The 21574-nt window shown below is 46.4% G+C and overlaps 2 non-coding genes across 2 annotated transcripts; both read right to left on the bottom strand.

Annotated features, from left to right (window-relative positions):
* Positions 1-11183: 11183 nt before the first annotated feature.
* trnan-guu (transfer RNA asparagine (anticodon GUU)) lies at positions 11184-11257 on the bottom strand. Its single transcript has one exon. It is a non-coding gene; the product is annotated as a tRNA-Asn (tRNA).
* Positions 11258-16353: 5096 nt separating this feature from the next.
* trnaq-uug (transfer RNA glutamine (anticodon UUG)) lies at positions 16354-16425 on the bottom strand. The gene has a single exon. It is a non-coding gene; the product is annotated as a tRNA-Gln (tRNA).
* Positions 16426-21574: the final 5149 nt, after the last annotated feature.

The following is a 21574-nucleotide window of genomic DNA, read 5'->3' as shown; positions in this document are numbered from 1 at the left end:
CTTTTCCATATTGTTCTTCCGGAATTGAGATTTACTTTGCTGTATCACAATTTACTTTCCCATCTTTGTATCATCAGCAAACTTGGCTCCATTACACTGGGTCCCTATATCCCTGGGATAGGGGAGGGAAGACACACCGGAGAAGTGTGAGCTTGTGGACCGGAGAAGTTGCAGCTGCTGGAGCTGTGAGTTTTATCGGGGAGGGACGGGGGGAGAGCCCGCCGAGCGACCGGAGAAGCTGAGAAGCTGCTGTGCTTTTCATCGGGTTTGACACTGTTTAAAAATGGCAGAGTGCCAAGTTTTCTCTCCCTACTGCCCATGTGCGAAGGTGCCGGCAGTGTTTTCGGCGCAGGCATTTGGCTCCGCCCCCCACTTCACCACCGACACCACGCCAGGACTCCGGGGACTGTACACAGCGGCCAGGATGGGGCGAGTTTTTCCCCGTGCCGTTTCCAGCGCGCAATGTCGGTGCGCTTGAGGTCAGTGCGCCGACAATACTGCTTGGGGAAAATCTAGTCCTTGAAGAGTAAGGAGTACACTGAAGGAAATACAAATATGTTTGCCGAGCAACTGTCAAATTTTAATAACTTTTTATACAACCATCGAATCAGCAAAAAAACAGGGCACTCGCCCCATAGTACCTAATATATGAGGTTATCCACTGTGGTAGCAATCATAAAAAAGCAAATAATTATTTAAATGGGGAGAGATTAAGAAATGCTGCGGTGCAGAGGGACCTGGGGGTCCTTGTACATGAAACACAAAAGGTTAGTATGCAGAAACATCCTCTCTGCATCCACCTTGTCAAGCCCCCTCATAATCTTACACGTTTCCATAAGATCACCTCTCAATCTTCTGAATTCCAATGAGTAGAGGCACAACCTACTCAACCTTTTCTCATAAGTTAGCCCCCTCATCTCCAGAATCAACCTAGTGAACCTTCTCTGAACTGCCTCCAAAGCATCTATATTCTTTCTTAAATATGAAAACCAAAACTGCACGCAGTGTTCCAGGTCTGGCCTCACCAATACCCTGTATAACTGCAGCAAGACTTCTTTGTTTTATACTCCATCCCCTTTGCAATAAAGGCCAAGATTCCATTGGCCTTCCTGATCACTTGCTGTACCTGCATACTAACCTTTTGTGTTTCATGCACACGTACCCCCAGGTCCCGCTGTACTGCAGCACTGTGCAATTTTTCTTCTTTTAACTAATAACTTGTTCTTTGATTTTTTTCTGCCAAAATGCATAACCTTGCACTTTCCAACATTATACACCATCTGCCAAATTTTTCCCCACTCACTTAACCTGGCTATGTCTTTTTGCAGATTTTTTGTGTCCTCCTCACACATTGCTTTTCCTCCCATCTTTGTATCATCAGTAAACTTGGCTACGTTACACTCGGTCCCTTCATCCAAGTCGTTAATATAGATTGTAAACAGTTGGGGTCCCAGCACTGATCCCTGCAGCACCCCACTAGTTACTGATTGCCAACCAGAGAATGAACCATTTATTCCGACTCTCTGTTTTCTGTTCGTTAGCCAATCCTCTCTCCATGCTAATATATTACCCCCAACCCCGGGAACTTTTATCTTGTGCAGTAATCTTTTATGTGGCACCTTGTCAAAATGCCTTCTGGAAGTCCAAATACACCACATCCCCTGGTTCCCCTTTATCCACCCTGTTCATTACACCCTCAAAGATTTCCAGCAAATTTGTCAAACATGACTTCCCTTTCATAAATCCATGCAGACTCTGCCTGACTGAATTATTTTTTTCCAAAAGTGGGAGGAGCAGTGACCGGAGGAGGTGTGAGCAGCGGCCTATAAAGGCCCAGCGGGAGTCCGGGGATCGGCGGCAGTCGGAGGAGCAGCGGCTGGAGGAGCAGCGAGCAGCGAGCTACAGCTGGTGCAGGGTCAAAAGTAAGAAAGAGGTCAAAAGTAATCAAAGGGTGACGTCACAGCCAAGAGGGTAAGTGATTGGCTGGTTGAGTGGTGAGTAGTTTTCTGTTTCTTTGTCTTTCTTCTTGTTCTTAGCAGCAAGAAACCTTTGGCATGTTGCCAAATTAAGTAAATCTAATGGTTAAGTCATGGCAGGAGAGCTCGGACACGTGTCATGCTCCTCCTGTGCTATGTGGGAAGTCAGGGACGCTTCCAGTGTTCCTGATGACTACATGTGCAGGAAGTGTATCCATCTGCAGCTCCTGACAGGCCACATTGCGGCACTGGAGCTGCGCACGGATTCATCCGCAATGCTGAGGATGTCGTGAATTGAACACACTGTAGGTAAAGGTTACTCAGGCAGAGAGGGAATGGGTAAACATCAGGAAGAGCAGTGGAAGGAAGACAGTGCAGGAGTCCCCTGCTGTCATCCCCCTGCAAAACAGATACACCACCTTGGGTACTGTTGGAGAAGATGACTCATCAGGGGAAGGCAGCAGCAGCCAAGTCCATGGCACCAGGGGTGGCTCTGCTGCACAGGAGGGCAGGAAAAAGAGTGGGAGAGCTATAGTGATAGGGGATTCTATTGTAAGGGAAATAGATAGATGTTTCTGCGGCTGCAATCGAGACTCCAGAATGGTATGTTGCCTCCCTGGTGCAAAGGTCAAGGATGTCTCGGAGCGGCTGCAGCGCATTCTGCAGCGGGTGGGTGAATAGCCAGCTGTTGTGGTGTATATAGGCACCAATGATATCGGGAAAAACGGGATGAGGTCCTACAAGCTGAGTTTAGGGAGCTAGGAATTAAATTAAAAGGTAGTAATCTCAGAATTGCTACCAGTGCCACGAGCTAGTCAGAATAGGAAATGCAGGATAGCTCAGATGAATATATGGTTTGATGAGTAGTGCAGGAGGGTGGGATTCAAATTCCTGGGACATTGGAACCGGTTCTGGGGGAGATAGGACCAGTTCAAATCGGGCGGTCTGCACCTGGTCAGGACCGGAACCAATGTCGAGGGGAATGTTTGCTCGTGCTGTTGGGGAGGCGTTAAACTAATATGGCAGGGGGATGGGAACCTATGCAGGGAGATAGAAAGAAGTAAAATGGGGGCAGAAGCAAAAGATAGAAAGAAGAAAAGTAAAAGTGGAGGGCAGAGAAACACAAGGCAAAAATCAAAAAGGGCCACATTACAGCAAAATTCGAAAGGGACAAAGTGTATTAAAAAGACAAGCCTGAAGTCTCTGTGCCTCAATGCGAGGATTATTCGTAATAAGGTGGATGAATTCACTCAGAGGCAGCAATTCACAAATATGTTATAATTGGGATTCCAGAGACATGGCTCCAGGGTGACCAAGGCTGGGAACTCAACATCCTGAGGTATTCAACATTCAAGAAGGATAGACAGAAAGGAAAAGGAGGTCGGGGAACGATGCTGGTTAAAGAGGAAATTAACGCAATATTAAGGAAGGACATTAGCTTGGATGGTGTGGACTCTGTATGGATAGAGCTGCGGAATACCAAAGGGCAGAAAACATGAGTGGGAGTTGTGCACAGACCACCAAACAGTAGTAGTGAGTTTGGGGACAGTATCAAACAAGAAATTATGGATGCGTGCAATAAAGATACAGCAGTTATCATGGGCGACTTTAATCTACATATAGATTGGGCTAACCAAACTGGTAGAAATACGGTGGAGGAGGATTTCCTGGAGTGTATTAGGGATGGTTTTCTGGACCAATATGTCGAGGAACCAACTTGAGGGCTGGCTATCCTAGACTTGGTGATGTGTAATGAAAAAGGACTAATTAGCAATCTTGTTGTGCGAGGCCCCTTGGAGAAGAGTGACCATAATATGGTAGAATTCTTTATTAAGATGGAGATTGAAACATTTAATTCAGAGACCAGGGACCTGAATTTAAGGAAAGGTAACTTCGATTGCATGAGATGTGAATTGGCTAGAATAGACTGGCAAATGAGACTTAAAAGGTTGACGCTGGATAGGCAATGGCAAACATTTAAAGATCACATGGATGAACTTCAACAATTGTACATCCCTGTCTAGAGAAAAAATAAAACGGGGAAGGTGGCTCAACCGTGGCTAATAAGGGAAATTAGGGATCGTGTTAAATGCAAGGAAGAGGCCTATAAATTTGCCAGAAAAAGCAGCAAACGTGAGGACTGGAAGAAATTTAGAATTCAGGAGAGGAGGACAAAGAGTTTAATAAGGAGTGGGAAAATAGAGTATGAGAGGAAGTATGCTGGGAACATAAAAACTGACTGCGAAAGCTTCTATAGATATGTGAAGAGAAAAAGATTAGTGAAGACAAACGTAGGTCACTTACAGCCAGAATCAGGTGAATTTATAATGGAGAACAAAGAAATGGCGGACCAGTTAAACAGATACTTTGGTTCTGATTTCACGAAGGAAGACACAAATAACCTTCCTAATGTACTCAGGGACCGAGGGTCCAGCGAGAAGGAGGAACTGAAGGAAATCTTTATTAGTCAGGAAATTGTGTTCAGCAAATTGTTGGGATTGAAGGCTGATAAATCCCAGGGCCAGCTAGTCTGCATCCCAGAGTAGTTAAGGAAGTAACCCTCGAAATAGTGGATGCATTGGTGATCATTTTCTAACAGTCGATCGACTCTGGATCAGTTCCTATGGACTGGAGGGTAGCTAAAATAACACCACTTTTTTAAAAAGAAGGAAGAGAGAAAACGGGTAATTATCGACCGGTTAGCCTGACATCAGTAGTGGGGAAAATGCTGGAATCAATTATTATGGATGAAATAGCATAGCATTTGGAAAGCAGTGACAAAATCGGTCCAAGTGAGCATGGATTTAGGAAAGGGAAATCATGCTTGGCAAATCATCTAGAATTTTTTGAGGATGGAACAAGGAGAGTGGACAAGGGAAAACCAGTGGATGTAATGTATTTGGACTTTCAAAAGGCCTTTGACAAGGTCCCACACAAGAGATTAGTGTGCAAAATTAAAGCACATGGTATTGGGGGAAATGTATTGACATGGATAGAGAACTGGTTGGCAGACAGGTAGCAGAGAGTCGGGATAAATGGGTCCTTCTCAGAATGACAGGAAGTGACTAGTGGGGTGCTGCAGGGCTCAGTGCTGGGACCTCAGCTATTTACAATATACATCAATGATTTCGATGAAGAAATTGAGTGTTATATCTCCAAGTTTGCAGGTGACTCTAAGCTGCGTGACGGTGTGAGCTGTGAGGAGGATGCTAAGAGGCTGAAGAGTGACTTGGAAAGGTTAGGTGAGTGGGCAAATACATGGCAGATGCACTATAATGTGGATAAATGTGATGTTATCCAATTTGGTGGCAAAAACGTGAAGGCAGATTATTATCTGAATGGTGGCAGATTAGGAAAAGGGAAGGTGCAACGAGACCTGGGTGTCATGGTACATCAGTCATTGAAAGTTGGCATGCAGGTACAGCAGGTGGTGAAGAAGGCAAATGACATGTTGGCCTTCATAGCTGGGGGATTTGAATATTGGAGCAGGAAGGTCTTACTGCAGTTGTACAGGGCCTTGGTGAGGCGTCACCTGGAATATTGTGTTCAGTTTTGGTCTCCTAATCTGAGGAAGGATGTTCTTGCTACTGAGAGAGTGCAGCGAAGGTTCACTAGACTGATTCCCTGGATGGCAGGACTGACATATGAGGAGAGACTGGATTGACTGGGCCTGTATTCACCAGAGTTTAGAAGAATGAGAGGGGATCTCAAAGAAACATATAAAATTCTGACGGGACTGGACAGGTTAGAGGCAGGAAGAATGTGCCCGATGTTGGGGAAGTCCAGAACCAGGGGTCAGAGTCTCAGGGATAAGGGGTAAGCCATTTAGGACCGAGATGAGGAGAAACTTCTTCACTCAGAGAGTTGTTAACCTGTGGAATTCTCTGCCGCAGAGAATTGTTGATGCCAGTTCATTTGATATATTCCAGAGGGAATTAGCTGTGACCTTTATGGCTAAAGGGCTCAAGGGGTATGAAGAGAAAGTAGGAAAGGGGTACTGAGGTGAATGATCAGCCATGATCTTATTGGAATGTAGAAACATAGAAAATAGGTGCAGGAGTAGGCCATTCGGCCCTTCGAGCCTGCACCACCATTCAATGAGTTTATGGTTGAACATACAACTTCAGTACCCCATTCCTGCTTTCTCGCCATACCCCTTGATCCCCCAAGTAGTAAGGACTACGTCGAACTCCTTTTTGAGTATATTTAGTGAATTGGCCTCAACAACTTCCTGTGGTAGTGAATTCCACAGGTTCACCACTCTCTGGGTGAAGAAGTTTCTCCTCATCACGGTCCTAAATGGCTTACCCCTTATCCTAAGACTGTGAGCCCTGGTTCTGGACTGCCCCAACATTGAGAACATTCTTCCTGCATCTAACCTGTCTAAACCCGCCAGAATTTTAAACGTTTCTATGAGATCCCCTCTCATTTGTCTGAACTCCAGTGAATCCAGTCTTTCTTGATATGTCAGTCCCGCCATCCTGGGAATCAGTCTGGTGAACCTTCGCTGCACTCCCTCAATAGCAAGAACGTCCTTCCTCAAGTTCGGAGACCAAAACTGTACACAATACTCCAGGTATGGCCTCACCAAGGCGCTGTACAACTGTAGTAACACCTCCCTGCCCCTATACTCAAATCCCCTCGCTATGATGGCCAACATGCCATTTGCTTTCTTAACCGCCTGCTGTACCTGCATGCCAACCTTCAATGACTGATGTACCATGACACCCAGGTCTCGTTGCACCTCCCCTTTTCCTAATCTGTCACCATTCAGATAATAGTCTGTCTCTCTGTTTTTCAACCGAAGTGGATAACCTCACCTTTATCCACATTATACTTCATCTGCCATGCATTTGCCCACTCACCTAACCTATCCAAGTCACTCTGCAGCCTCATAACATACTCTTCGCAGCTCACACTGCCACCTAACTTAGTGTCATCTGCAAATTTGGAGACACTACATTTAGTCCCCTCGTCTAAATCATTAATGTACAATGTAAACAGCTAGGGCCCTTGTGTTACCCCACTAGTCACTGCCTGCCATTCTGAAAAGTACCCATTTACTCCTACTCTTTGCTCCCTGTCTGCCAACTAATTTTCAATCCACGTCAGCACACTACCCCCAATCCCATGTGCATTAACTTTGCACACTAATCTCTTGTGTGGGACCTTGTCGAAAGCCTTCTGAAAGTCCAAATACACCACATCAACTGGTTCTCCCTTGTCCACTCTACTGGAAACATCCTCAACAAATTCCAGAAGATTTGTCAAGCATGATTTCCCTTTCACAAATCCATGCTGACTTGGACCTATCATGTCACCTCTTTCCAAATGCGCTGCTATGACATCCTTAATAATTGATTCCATCAATTTCACCACTACTGATGTCAGGCTGACCGGTCTATAATTCCCTGCTTTCTCTCTCCCTCCTTTTTTAAAAAGTGGGGTTACATTGGCTATCCTCCACTCCATAAGAACTGATCCAGAATCTATGGAGTGTTGGAAAATGACTGTCAATGCATCCGCTATTTCCAAGGCCACCTCCTTAAGTACTCTGGGATGCAGACCATCAGGCCTGGGAATATATCGGCCTTCAATCCCATCAGTTTCCCCAACACAATTTCCCGACTAATAAGGATTTCCCTCAGTTCCTCCTTCTTACTAGAATCTCTGACCCCTTTTATATCCGGAAGATTGTTTGTGTCCTCCTTAGTGAATACCGAACCAAATTACTTGTTCAATTGGTCTGCCATTTCTTTGTTCCCAGTTATGACTTCCCCTGATTCTGACTGCAGGGGACCTATGTTTGTCTTTACTAACCTTTTTTTCTTTACATATCTATAGAAGCTTTTGCAGTCCATTTTAATGTTCCCTGCAAGCTTCCTCTCGTACTCTATTTTCCCTGCCCTAATCAAACCCTTTGTCCTCCTTTGCTAAGTTCCAAATGTCTCCCAGTGCCCGGGTTCGCTGCTATTTCTGGCCAATTTGTATGCCACTTCCTTGGCTTTAATACTATCCCTGATTTCCGTTGATAGCCACGGTTGAGCAACCTTCCCTTTTTTATTTTTACACCAGACAGGGATGTACAATTGTTGCAGTTCATCCATGCTGTCTGTAAATGTCTGCCATTGCCCATCCACTGTCAACCCCTCAAGTATCATTCGCCAATCTATCCCAGCCAATTCATGCCTCACACCTTCAAAGTTACCCTTCTTTAAGTTCTGGACCCCGGTCTCTGAATTAACTGTTTCATTCTCCGTGGTGGTGCGGCTCGAAGGACCGAATGGCCTTCGCCTGCACCTATTTATTTCTGCACGCAGAGTGTTGTGGGGGTCTGGAACTCACTGCCTGAAAGGGTGGTAGAGGCAGAAACACTCACCACATTTAACAAGTGCTTGGATGTGACCTGAAGTGTTGTAACCTGAAGGGTTATGGACCTAGAGCTGGAAAGTGGGATTAGGCTGGATAGCCTCTTGTTGGCCGGCGTGGACACGATGGGCCGAATTGGCCTCCTTCCGTGCTGTAAACTTCTATGATTCTATGAACTCCTTCACAAAGAGTTGAGGTGCATGTGGGGTGATTTGGGCACATCTTTACTCAAGTGACAACATTTCAAAGGTAACTCAACGGCTGTAAAGCGCTTTGGGGCGTTATGAGTTCCTGACAGACGCTGCAGAAATGCAAGTGCTTCTTTGCAAAAGTTCGATGCAAATTCAAAATTCACGGCAAAAAAAGGGCTCGCCCGGGATCTCTCGCAAATTTCAAGTAACAACCCCAAAGTGAGAATCATACAACTAGAGCAACGAGCCAACTGCTTAGCAAGTATGGAGATAAAGGCCTTACGAAGTGCTATCTGTTAATAAACCTCCAGTCAAATCTTCTCAGATTATTAAAAGCATTGCCAAAGGAAAAGAATGAGTTTTACCCTATATCTCAAGGGATATCTTGGTGACTGCAATCAAGAGTTGCCACAACAAAGTAGCACTAATAGAACTTTGATGGGAAGAATGTATTCGCACTACCGTTGTGGTGTCTTTAGACTGTAGAGGCTGCCCGGATATAAAGTGCAACCATTATTGAAGCATTTTTAGTGTGTGTTGTTATTCTTGATCGGAGGAGCACATGAGACGGAATCAGTGACTTTGCCTTTTCGACATGTTTTCTGAAGTGCCGCACGGTCCCACTCCTGCAGTCAATGAGCTGTTGGGACGTTAATGTATCCATCATCATCATCATCATAGGCGGTCCCTCGAAACGAGGATGACTTGCTTCCACGCCGAAAAAGGATGAGTTCACAGGTGTTTCAATGAAAGACCCGAACTACATCCCGAAGGGTGGAAGATGCCTGTGCGTGGATTTTTTTTAGTTGTGGTGGCCGTTGCACCCCAGCCATCACACGGGCTTGACAGAGCGAGGTCTTGGTCCAGTGGCAAGGGTTAAGCAGGTCGACTGGAGACCAGTTCTGCTGCACGGACCTAGTGCACACACATATCGCAGTGTGGGCTGGCCCGTGCTGCCCCTGGGCCACTGGCCCCGAACTCATGCCTCCCCTGGGCCCTGATCACATCCCTCTACAGTCTCTCGCCGCTCCTTCACCCCGATCTCGCCGCTCCTGCTGTACCTGCCCACGCTCCAATCACCGACCTGGACCTTGATGACATCACTCTTCGCTGCCACCGCCCTCCTGCACCAGCTCGCGCTGCTCCCTGGAGTAGTCTCCCGGGACCTCCAAGCTGCTCCCAGGGCCGCTCGCCGTTCCTTTTATGGCCCCGACCTGCCGCTGGTGTTCTCCCGTTAGTGTATCCAGGCTGTGGGTGGCCACCCCGAGCGCAGCAGAGGGGTTTCTGCATTAACTGTTAAAGCATGTCCCATTTTGCACAGTGTGTTTTCGGTGTCTGGTTCAAAATGTTCATTGCTGGTACATCAACAGGAGACTGGGGAAACAGTGAGAAAGACTTTAGAGCAAAGGTCTGGTTATTGTGAAACACCAAAGGAAATATAAATTCAAGAAACATAGAAAACATAGAAAATAGGTGCAGGAGTAGGCCATTCGGCCCTTTGAGCCTGCACCGCCATTCAATGAGTTCATGGCTGAACATGCAACTTCAATACCCCATTCCTGCTTTCTCACCATAGCCCTTGATCCCCTTAGTCTGAAGGACTACATCTAACTCCTTTTTGAGAAGAATAACCTCGAAAAGAAATGTGACCCCGACACCCAGGAAGAAGTGTTAAGGCAGAAGATTAAATGCTGCATTCCTCTGTTCAAAAAATTCCTTTCACAAACATTTCTCTGACCGTAACTGCACAAAACAAAAATGTTCCTTTCAAAGTCATTAAACTTCCGAATTTCCGCGCCCCCCGAATCTCCTGAATCAGATGCCTCTAGTTTTGCCGACTCAATCCATGTCCCTTTGAAATGTTCTGCTTCCACCCACACTATGAAATGTGCCACTAACTTACAGAATCATGGAATGGTTACAGCACGGAAGGCCATTCGGCCCGTCGAGCCCATGCCGACTCTCAGCGAGTCCCACTCCCCCGCCCTTTCCCTGTAGCCCTGCAATTGTTTTTCCTTCAGACACTGATCCAGCTCCCGTTTGAAAGATAAGATTGAGTCTGCCTCCACCATCCTTTCAAGCCGTGCATTCCAGATCCTAACCACTCGCTGCTAAATGGCCACCTCTTGTTCCTATGTGTAAAGTCTGGGAAACACGAGATCAATTCCTGCCACACTCACAGCCTTCCTAAATATAGCACCGTCACTCTATTCTCATAAAACCAGGTCCTGAAGTATAGGCCAGCTGTGCAGGTTAAAGCTCTGGTTATGTTCCGAACATTGCTGCAGTATTTCCGTAATGTAGTGGTTATTAGATTCACCTCACACACGAAATGTTCCTGGTTCAAAACTGCGCGGAAACATTTTGAAAACATGTTCAATTAAATATTTGAAGAAATGGATTTATTCATATTAGTGGTTCAATATTAACAAAAAACAATGTCCCACAACCTTGTTAAATTTTCTGATATCTCTGTTCAGTTCTGTATACACTCAAACTGAATGCTCATAAAAGTATTGGAGTGGGAACTCACTGGATAACAGCACAGCTGGCAATGTTTGTGGAATATATTCGCGCAGCCAAAACGCACAATGACAACCTGGAATCGTGCAGCACCGAATCCACGGGGAAAAACAGTTAAATGCTTCGTCCCTGGGTGGGCTCGAACCACCAACCTTTCGGTTAACAGCCGAACGCGCTAACCCATTGCGCCACAGAGACTGACGCAATTACACATTGCAAGACATCCCAAACCAGGGTGTCAGTCAGTTAAAGCTTCAGATTGCTCTGACCGGGATGGAACTTGTCCACTCTCAGTTGTACTTTTCCCAAGTAAAGGGTGGGACATTCATTGTGGATGTGTGGAAGCAGTCTGGTCCCGCACACTGCAGACACTTCCATGTCACCACCAACCAGCTCTCCCGCAACCGGTATGATCTACCTTCCAGCCTTCCAGTGCCTTGTCTGTGACAAAGTATTCCGATTGTCCCGAAGCCGGTATTAGGTTTTAATTCCTTTTCAGCTCCTGACTGCGCACAGTTCAATTCACCGTTTCTTTGCTTGGTGAAATTTCAAAGACTGAAAGCGACGCACATCAACCCCAAACCTCGTCACCTACTCGCTAACTCGACAAAACTTTGCATTTTCTTTCCATGCCAAGCATTTTACATTAATACATTGCAATGCCAACGCACTTTTTACCTGGCAAGACTGAAGTACAAGCTGTGATGAACAGTGTGAAACAGAAACAGCTACTTGTAAAACCATAGCCTCGATGGCATCTGTGTGAATTGTTCTGCATCGATAATTAGCAGAGAGCAAAGAGAGGAAACTGATGGTGTGGATGAGAAAAGGCCGAGACAAAGTGTACTGTTGGAGATGATTTTGTTGCTTTTGAGAATTGTTTCAAATATTTTACCATGGTTGGTTCCATAGTGTAATGGTGAGCACTCTGGGATCTGAGTTCAAATCTCGGTGGAACCTGATTCCTTGTTGTCCCAGCTGCTGAAAATTTGGGACAAACAAGTGAAAGACACCTGGTGCTGGTGGGCAGTTTTGTTGCCTTTGTCATTGATGCTTGATCTACAAGTCTAGTTATCAAATCGTGTGTTCAACCGTCAGTTACCTGTTACAAAATGTTGTAAACGGCTGTCTTGCTCTTTTTGCTTCGTTGCTTTTAACCTCGAATTACCCGCACACACTCCGTTGTAGTAAAGGCATGATCGGGTCTTTTATTTAAACATTCATCCAAAACAAACCAAGTATGAAAGTTACTGAGAACACTTCACAAAGGCAGCTTGCTTCGATTTCCGTGGCTGCTTGAGACACACACCTTCCGAATGTCCAGTGTCTCTGGTGTCTGCGTGTGTGAGTCTTATCTTTATACTATTATTTCTTTGCATTTAGACAATCACGGCTAACGGCTTTGTTTAAGACACAGACTTAATATTGCTTGTTTAACCTACAGATGTCATTAAATAGTAACAAAGGTACAATCAAATATTTAACATACAGACAATGACCAGTTACTCATTTCAATGGCTGAAGGCACCACATTGTCTAACAGTCTCTTTCCATCCAAACTTCAATCTTCCTGTTTTTTAATTCAAACTTCAGACTGCGTGCTGAAGCAAAGAGTTCAGCAATGCGGGACTGTGCTCCCACATTCCCCCACTTCTCCTCCTCGCCTCTCTGCAGGTCTTATCTGGGTAACATACATTTGCATGGTGGCTCGAGCTCGTTCAACAGCATTGTCCAGTTGTTGTCCTTGTTTTCCAACACGACATCCACAGTAAATCAAAATGACCAGCACGACCAGCTGAACCAGCACCAGCATAAGGACAGGGTGTATCATTGTGTTCATCACACCTGTTGCCGTCGGGCTCCATCCCAACAATGACTCCCACCAGCTCACATGTCCAATCTGGTCCAAAGTTGTGTGAACCTTCTCGATTTCCGCAATGTGATGGTTAATGTCCACAACGATTGCTTGATTCAAACTCTGTAGCTGTTGAAATGTTGTATTCCATTTCCGTATTTCCTTCTTCCAAATAGCAGCACGCTTCGGGTCAAAGTAAGGTTGTTGTAGATTCAGATTCTCAGGATGCCATTTTAAAGTCCGTTGGTCTGTGATCACCATATCCATTTTTACTTCAAAGTCAACTTTCAATTTTTGATGTTTCCAACTGAATTCCATGCTGTTTACATTCAGAAATGTAAACTCACAATCGGTGTCTTCGACTAAGTCTGTTACCCTCTGCACAGGTTTTAACAATTTCCTCTGCTTTGTGGGAGAAGTGTAACAACATCGAGTAAAGGATGACGGAAATGCTGAATAGTCAGTCGAGAGACCCAGTCCTTCTCTCAGTTCACCCTTCGGAACTGCTGTCATTCACTCTCTCGACATTTGCAACAATCCAACTTCTATTTCACATCCTTTAAGATCATGTTTGTAACTCCCACATTTGAGCTTTTCACTGAACATCTCATCAGTTCTGAGACAGCCCATTCCTGCAGAAACTTTAAATGTTTCTGAATAAGCTTCTCCCACTGCTTCCATCTCTGACTGTTCAGTAACTGCTCCTCGTGTATCTGGGGTGTTGGGGAACTGTCTCTGAAGAGGGGAATCCCCTTCCTCCAGGAGCACCTTCATTTGTCCAGCAGACCCTGTGTCCATTTCCCGCTGCCCTTCCACACAAGCCTCGATAAGGGTATGGCCACCCCTATCCTGAAGTAAGGGCCCTAAAGGAACGACATGTGTGGTTGAGGCGTGGCATCCCTATAGGGATCCTCCCTCACCTGCGGAATCTACCCCCGACCTCAGCAACTGAACCCAGGTATCATTCCTGTCTGTGTCTCCAGCTTCTCTTTCCTGATTCTTCAACTTTTCTTTTAACTTTTCTAATTCTTTAGCCAGTCTATCCCTGTCCTCTATCAACTGACGGCCACCACCTGGTCCTGCTCCTTTTATGTGACTCCTCGCGGGATTCATCCACTCAGGCCCTTCTGTCTTCCATCGCTGTAACCCCTGCCTCACTTCCATGACTGAAATTCCTGCAGCTCCCTGATACAAGCTTTCTACCCTTGCCAACCATTTATCAAAACGTTCGTCCCCACCCCAGGCATCTACTTCCAGAACTACTGACGGGGATAGGAGAGTCAAAATGATCTCTCTATGTGTACCATCCCCGTAATGACTGATATCAATCCAATTACTTCCCAAACTTTTACACAACTGGAATATACCTTCCCCAGCTTCCCTGGGTCCTTCCCCTGGTAATAATGCAAGCCGCTTTATTAACTGTGGCCCTGAGTGAGTAACAAAGATTGCAGCTATTATTCTACCAAGCATGAGACCTGGAAGTTGTTTCAAAACCTACTACCTTTCCCCGGTGATTCCCTAAAGCTCACAGAACCATGTGAACCCTCGGTTTCTCTGATATGTTCCCTGACTGCCACCATCCCAGAATATTACACCACCACTGGGCAAACTTATTAAGATCCTGAAGGGGTGCAGGTCCCATTTCACTAAGGATAGCTCTCATGTCCTGTAACTTTACCCCTCCTCGCTCATACCAGGTATCCCCAAAACCACTTAAGGTTGTGTTCCCTTCACGAGCTCCATAGGGAGCAGAGGAATCATGATCCTGCTCTCGCCTTGTCCGCTCGAGCATGCTTCCCCCACTCTCCACATTACCGGAAGGTCGTGTGTAATGTTGTGGGGTGTTAAGCGTCTGAGTAACCGAAGAGGCATTTAAGTGCTCCGCCTCCGATCCTAACGTTGACACGTGAACCACACGGGTTCGAGGCTCCGAAGTCAGAGAAGACAAAGGAGCTGTGGATGGGAACGGTGGGCATTCTCCCTGTCCCTTAATCCCCTTTTCAGCTCACAGACCCAGGGAATCCTCCGAATACCACCCGGCTTTATCAATTGCTGTCTCCGCTGGGCAACCTAATACCACCATCTGCTGCAGCTTAGATATTCCTTTCTCTAGATCTTGTTTACGCTTCTGTTCATCAGCAAGATGCTGATCCAGTGTCAGAACAGTCCTGGCTGCCCCGAGTGCCTGAAATCACCAATTCTCTACTTCTTTACTCACTGCTGTTAGCTGCTCTCTGAGATCTGAGACTTCCCTATCTCGAGCCTCAGCCTCTTCTCCTAACGTTTGAATCCCCAGCATGAGACACTGCAACACGAACGCTTTTCTCTTTTTATCACTTTTTAACCCAAACACTTTAATCTTTTTTAACTGGACACTCTCCACTAAGGACTGCCGTGTCTCTCTCCATCCTCCTGTCATTGTTTCCTGTCTTATCCCATAAGTTCCCCCTTTCAACTCAATCCACTCATTAAGAAATGACCAGACTTCAACTGGAATATCCCCTGAGCCTCCCATTACTAACTGAAGATCCCTTTAATCACGACAACTAAGAGAATGCTCACCCCTCGAACTGATGTGTGGGAAACACTTCTTCCAACAACTCAGCCAACTTTCTGCTTCATGTCGGGGACTTCGAATAAGCCAACGAACATTTGAAAATCACGTCGGGATCACCAAAATGTTGTAAACGGCTGTCTTGCTCTTTTCGTTTCGTTGCTTTTAACGTCGAATTACCCGCACACACTCCGTTGTAGGAAAGGCAGGATCGGGTCTTTTAGTTAAACATTCATACTCAGCAAACCAAGTATGAAAGTTACTGAGAGCACTTCACAAAGGCAGCTTGCTTTGATTTCCGTGGCTGCTTGAGACACACACCTTCCAAATGTCCAGTGTCTCTGATGTCTGTGTCTCTACAGTCCATAAAAGTCATCTTTATACTGAAAATGCCTTTGAACTCTTATTCTTTGCATTTAGACAATCCAGACGAACTGCTTTCTGAATCGTTTAACAGACAGACTTAATATTGATTGTTTAACCTACAGATCTCATTATATAGTAAAAAGTTTAAACTCAAATACAGAACATCGTCAAATCGTTTAGTCCTGAATTTCCATTATTCCCACCGTAACAAGGCACTCAAATATATAACATCCAGACAATGACCAGTTACTCATCTCACTGGCCGAAGGCATCACATTGTCTAACAGTCTCTTTTCCATCCAAACTTCAATCTTCCTGTTTTTTAATCCAAATTTCAGACTGCGTGCTGAAGCAAAGAGTTCAGCAATGCGGGACTGTGCTCCCACAGAGAACACGATTTGACAACGAGACTTGTCGATCAAGCATCAATGATAAAGGCAATAAAATTGCCCACCAGCACCAGGGATCTTTGACTTGTTTGTCCCAAATTTTCAGCAGCTGGGACAACAAGAATTGAGGTTCCACTGAGATTTGAACTCAGATTGCTGGATTCAAAGTCCAGAGTGCTCACCATTACACCATGGAACCAACCACACGCAAATCTTTGAAAAAATTCTCAAAAACAACAAAATCATCGCCACCATTACACTTTGGCTCGGCCTTTTCTCATGTCTCGCGTCAGTTTCCCTTCTTTACGCTCTGCTAATTATCGATGCAGAGCAATTCACACAGATACCGTCGAGGCTATGGGTTCTCAAGTAGCTGTTTCTGTTTTGGCGCGCAGATTAGAACGGCTCCCAAAGTATAACTGGGGCCCTGTTTTTTAACGAAAGAAGGAGAAGGGGAAGGAGGGAAAAAGAAGAGAGAGCACTGCAGCAATTTGTAATAAGCTTTCCAGAGAGCTTGCTACACAGCCTCCTATGCAGGTCTTCTGAGCTCCAACATCTTCAGCCTCGACGACACTCCTGGACCACACTGCCCTGCTACCGAAGGAGAAGAAAGAACATTATCACAGCAGAGAAAGCAGTTCCCAGTAACTTCCGACATCATCATCACGGCAGCAACTGACCACAGCCAACGTGGTAACGTCGAAAACACCGCGACCGACAAATTCTAAGATAAACAGTCCTCAAGAAGAAACCAAAGATTCGAAAGTTTCTCCTCGACAATCTGTTCCTCGATACCAACAGGTGAAACATTACCCAAAAGAACTTTAAAACCAATTTCTGACAGAAGAAAGTGGGTACTTACCCATAAATCCAATACGCGCCCTGCCGCATCAGCGGACACCACCCAACTGAAGACTACGCAGCAAGAAGTCTTTCACAACATTCAGGGTATGGCAAGCAGAACTTACAGAGTCCAGTGAACCCCAAAATTGCGAACCACCGCCAACTGACAATAAGAGAATTGGTGAGCATAATCCCTGTTTGCCCGAGAGTTTGACCTAGTCAGAGTTAGGCATTGGGATGTGGGAGGTGTATTATTATTCTGTAACCCCATGAATGTTTGGTAAAGTGTTTTTTTATTCTAGTAATTACAAGCTTGACATTGTACATTCTTACCCTTGTTAAAATTGAGGTTCTTTGCACCAAAACTAGTTGTCTCTTGTTCTTTGTCACATCGCCAAATAAATCTAAAGTCTAGAACCCAGGAAGTGCGAGCGATTCAATCCGCTCAGAACGTCAGAGGTGAAACTGATCCCACACACCACCCCCTAGAGAATGGCGACCGCGGCAGGACTTTGGTGTAAAGGATGTGATGCAGAGATTGCTGTTTTGGAGGAAAGAACCAAGATGACAGAAAGGATTTCCTCCGATATGTATAAGAAAGTGAATGTCACTCATCAATGCTTGAAACTTTCATTAAGGAAGAAATAGCGGGACATCTAGATAGGAAGAGTGCAATCAAGCAGACGCAGCATGGATTCATGAAGGGGAAATCATGTTTAACTAATTTACTGGAATTCTTTGAGGATATAATGAGCATGGTGGATAGAGGTGTACCGATGGATGTGGTGTATTTAGATTTCCAAAAGGCATTCGATAAGGTGCCACACAAAGGTTACTGCAGAAGATAAAGGTACGTGGAGTCAGAGGAAATGTATTAGCATGGATAGAGAATTGGCTGGCTAACAGAAAGGAGAGAGTCGGGATAAATGGGTTCTTTTCGGGTTGGAAATCGGTGGTTAGTGATGTGCCACAGGGATCGGTGCTGGGACCACAACTGTGCACAATATACATAGATGACCTGGAGGAGGGGACAGAGTGTAGTGGAACAAAATTTGCAGATGACACAAAGATTACTGGGAAGAAAGCGGGTTGTGTAGAGGACACAGAGAGGCTGCAAAGAGATTTAGATAGGTTAAGCGAATGGGCTAAGGTTTGGCAGATGGAATACAATGTCGGAAAATATGAGGTCATCCACCTTGGGGAAAAAAACAGTAAAAGGGAATATTATTTGAATGGGGAGATATTACAACATGCTGTGGTGCAGAGGGACCTGGGGGTCCTGGTGCATGAATCCCAAAAAGTTCGTTTGCAGGTGCAGCAGGTAATCAGGAAGGTGAATGGAATGTTGGCCTTCATTGCGAGAGGGATGGAGTACAAAAGCAGGGAGGTCCTGCTGCAACTGTATAGGGTATTGGTGAGGCTGCACTTGGAGTACTGCGCGCAGTTTTGGTCACCTTACTACAGGAAGGATATACTAGCTTTGGAGGGGGTACAGAGACGATTCACTAGGCTGATTCCGGAGATGAGGGGGTTACCTTATGATGATAGATTGAGTAGACTGAGTCTTTTCTCGTTGGAGTTCAGAAGGATGAGGGGTGATCTTATCGAAGCATTTAAAATCATGAAAGGGATAGACAAGATAGAGGCAGAGAGATTGTTTCCACTGGTCTGGGAGACTAGAACTAGGGGGCACAGCCTCAAAAGATGGGGGAGCCAATTTAAAAGTGAGTTGAGAAGGAATTTCTTCTCCCAGAGGCTTGTGAATCTATGGAATTCTCTACGCAAGGAAGCAGTTGAGGCTAGCTCATTGAATGTATTCAAGTCACAGATAGATAGATTTTTAACCAATAAGGGAATTAAGGGTTATGGGGAGCGGGCGGGTAAGTGGAGCTGAGTCCACGGCCAGATCAGCCATGATCTTGTTGAATGGCAGAGCAGGCTCGAGGGGCTAGATGGCCTACTCCTGTTCCTAATTCTTATGTTCTTATTTAATAGGTGCTTGGTCTGTTCCGCGCTGAGCATCCAGGATACGCTGCGGCCCTGGACACCCAGCAAGGACCATAAGGAATCAGTAGAAAAGGCAATTTGGTTGGCCTGCCTGCAGCGACAGGTCCAACTCCTAGATAAGAACATCGAGTCACTGCAGGCAGAACGATGTGAATGTGCAGAAACATCACATGACAGGGCTATGGCAGAAGAAAGGTGTGGGGAAAACTCCGTAAGCTAAAACATGGAAAGACACAGCGAATGGAAAGGTTCAAAAACAGCCAGAACTATTTACAGTGTCAGGTTACCGAGGCTAAGAATAATGAAAAGATACTGTGGGAGGAAAACACTCGCCTCACCCTTCAAGTAAAAGAGTTGGAGGAGAAGTTAAGAGACGTACAGCAGCTTATAAAGTAGCCAGCACTATTGAGTCAGGAGACCACGGTCCCTGCCAGCAACAAATCAAAAGTTTAACCCTTGCTCTGTCCAAGGCAAAAGGCATGGTATTCCTAATAAACCCGGGTATGGCCCGGGTAAACCTGGAAGAGAAGGAGGAAACTGTTCAACCACCACCTGTGGTGCCGGTGACTATACCGGTTCGGCAGCAGGAGGGTGAACGAGTTGTGGGGCGGACAGGGACAGCGGACCACCACCACCTGTGGCACCGAGTTTCAGCTTGGCTTGGCAGCAGAGAGGAGGGGCAGGCGAGCCAGAACAGGAAGGGCCAGAACCAGGGCCAATGTGCCCGGTCCGGCAACAAATGTTTGGCCCGCCCACCGGTGCTGGGGGTCTGGGGCCTCTGGAAAGTCAGTTTGTGGTTCCCCACATGACCCAACAGCTTAGGGCTATGATAAGTCACCTGGGAAAGCTCACCCCAAAGGGGGACACCTCGGTCCACTTTATGGAAGTGGAACAGGCAGGGGATATTAACGCGTGTGATGATGCCGAGATAGCAAAGATGCACCTCCTCTCACTGGACAGCAAGCTGTACAGGTCCCTCTCTGCCGAGAGTAAAAGGGGGCAGAGGACATGCGCCGCTGTCCAGGAAGATATTCGAGAAGCCATGGGCTGTAATGACGGGAGTCCCTTCTCCAGACCCATGGAAGAGTAGCGCAGGGAAGAGTTCTCCTGCTCCTGCCCAAAAGACCGAGACTGAGAAGCCAGCCCCTCCCCACCCGTTTGATACATTTCTGACTGAGCTGCGAACAATGCTGGATGGCTCTGGGAGGGTAGCCACCGCCACCGGTACCGAAATCCCATCTGCCCCATCCCAGCCAAAACAGTGACTAGAACAGACACAGCCTGTCCACCTGTGTTCCCTCGAGTACGATGCGTGGGGGAGACCGACCGTTCAGATGGAGGTGGAAAAGGTGAAAGGGACTGACCTGCTGGATACCGGTGCATCAAGCACCCTTGTCTATGTAAATAACCCCGCTGCCTCACCTCTGTCTAGCGGGGTCCCCTAGAGCTTGGTGGGTTTCACAGGCACCGAGAAGGTTGGCTCTTTCTCCGTTCCGTTCTCTATTCGTTTCGGAACACTCCACACCAAATGGACTTGTGTCCTGATGAAGTGGGAACAGGAAGGGAGAGGGATCCTGGAGGCTGACTTCATTCGAGGCCATGGGATCCTCGTGGATTTAAGAAACCACTGTCTTTCGGGGTCAGTATGTATGGGACAGGCGAGTGATGTGATGGTTATCCCAGAAAAATGGGGAAAAGGGACGGTGTGTACCATGAAGCCAAGGAGTGTTACAACCTTGAATCACTGGTCAGTAACACTCCAATGGAGTACCAAGAGTATGTGAGGGCAAACCTTGCAGCTTTTGCCACTCACAAACATGACTGTGGGAGGATAAACGGGGTTGAGGTTAGCATAGATGGTGACCCCATGACCCGACCGTAGAAACAGTATAACTTCCCCAGGGAGGCGGAGGCAGACATGGAAACAGCCTTGGGTTCTTTAGTGAAACAGGGGTATTGAGACCAATAGCTACCCATGTGAACTCTCCGTTGTGGCCGGTTAAGAAACAGGACAACACCTGGAGAGCCACGGTGGATTATCGAGTACTCAACCGTAACATCCCCACCTGTGCACCCACGGTTGCTGCCGTTGGATGACCTCATTGGACGTATCCCAGCCTCCGCGACCACCTTCACGGTGCTGGATATGTCCAACGGGTTCTGGTCCATACCTTTAAGAAGAGAAGGTCAGTACAAGTTTGCTTTTACCTTTAAAGGACAGCAATACACTTGGAACTGTCTCCCTCAGGGCTTCCACAACAGCCCCAGTATTTTCCATCAATGTATGGCCAACTGTTTAAAGAGCTTCAGCAGACCCCAGCAGCTGGTGCAGTATGTGGACGACCTGCTCCTATTCACCGATGAAGGGGAGGAGCATGGTCCACTGCTGGCTGAACTGCTGGAGCTGCTGAAAGAAGAAGGGTTTAAAGTGAATCCCACAAAGGCACAGATCGGCCTGAAGGAAGTAAAATTCCTGGGACTGGCTGTGCGCGCTGGGG

Source organism: Pristiophorus japonicus, unplaced genomic scaffold (assembly GCF_044704955.1).
Source record: "Pristiophorus japonicus isolate sPriJap1 unplaced genomic scaffold, sPriJap1.hap1 HAP1_SCAFFOLD_596, whole genome shotgun sequence".
NCBI lineage: Eukaryota > Metazoa > Chordata > Chondrichthyes > Pristiophoridae > Pristiophorus > Pristiophorus japonicus.
Note: the sequence above shows the minus strand (reverse complement) of the source record. Positions and strands in the feature narration are given on the sequence as shown.